The sequence below is a fragment of the Tamandua tetradactyla genome, chromosome 9, assembly GCF_023851605.1.
Source record: "Tamandua tetradactyla isolate mTamTet1 chromosome 9, mTamTet1.pri, whole genome shotgun sequence".
Taxonomy (NCBI): domain Eukaryota; kingdom Metazoa; phylum Chordata; class Mammalia; order Pilosa; family Myrmecophagidae; genus Tamandua; species Tamandua tetradactyla.
Genome location: NC_135335.1, coordinates 87,832,670 through 87,833,787, shown reverse-complemented (window position 1 = coordinate 87,833,787; position 1,118 = coordinate 87,832,670).

Sequence of the window (1,118 nt, the reverse complement as noted above, 5' to 3'; positions counted from 1 at the left end):
CTGGCATTATATTACAACCGCATGAAATGGAGCCTAGGACTGAGCAGCCGGCCAGCCTCAGAAGCCTTCTTCATTGCCTGCCTTGTAATACATGATATGCAAAGCCTCTGACTTAAGCCAGCAGATATTTGGAGACCGTGTTGGCCCTAGCATGGGGACTAAACTAATGTGTGTTTAGGTCAGAAAGCGAATCAGAAAAGCCACTGGAGGGCACGTCACGGAGTAAGAGTCCTATAAATTCAGCCCCACTCGCAGCGTCCCCTGGCAAACACTTGGCTTCCCTCACTGAGCCGCTCCACAGTTCTCCTTCGTGGTGCTAGGAGACCTCCCCTCCTCGCCCTGTCTTTCCTTCTGCCCTACAGAAAAGCGAGAGGGCGAGACCGAGGAGGAAGGGAAGCTTCGACAGGCGCGAGGGAAGACCAGAAAGCCCTCCACCCCGCAGAGCGCCTCCCTCCGAGCTCGGGGCGCGGGAACTAAACCCCGCGCGGGCGCCTCGGTCAAGTTCAGATTGTCCACTTCAGTTGGCCTGCACTGAGCTCGGCACATTCCTCCGGATCTACCCCCACGAGGAGGTGGCGCGAACCCCGCGGCGTCTCCACGCGCTGAGCGCTCTCCCCGCACCCCGGGGAGGAGCACCTCGCGTCACCCACTCACATCCCGCGCCCCCGCCTCGGGAGCCCGGACGCCTCCTCGCCGTTCTCCTTTCTTTCCTCCACCGCCCGGCCCCCTGTCGCCTCCGGACCCCTCCCCTCGCGGGGCCCCGCATCTCCCCTCCCCCATCCCGGCCCCCCGGCCCGGGCTCTCCAGGACCAGCCTGCGCTCCTGGCGCCCTCATGTCTTCACGGGACTCCCCGCGCCGGTTGACGTGGTGTCTCGTTCGGATTTCCAGGCAAGACCTCAGCTCCGGCGGCAGCATCAGCCCGGCCCGTCTCCTGCTCCCAGGCGCTGCGCCCGGAGGAGGCGCAGAGCGCGACCGCCGCCGCTGAGCCGCCTGCTGCGCCCCGGGCCCGCGCAAGCCCCAGCCAAGAGCGCGGTGCGCGCAGCCGTGTCGCCCCCGACCCAAGGCAGCGGCGGCTGCTCGGACCTCTGCTTCAGGGGGTACCGGGGGCCGGCGGGAG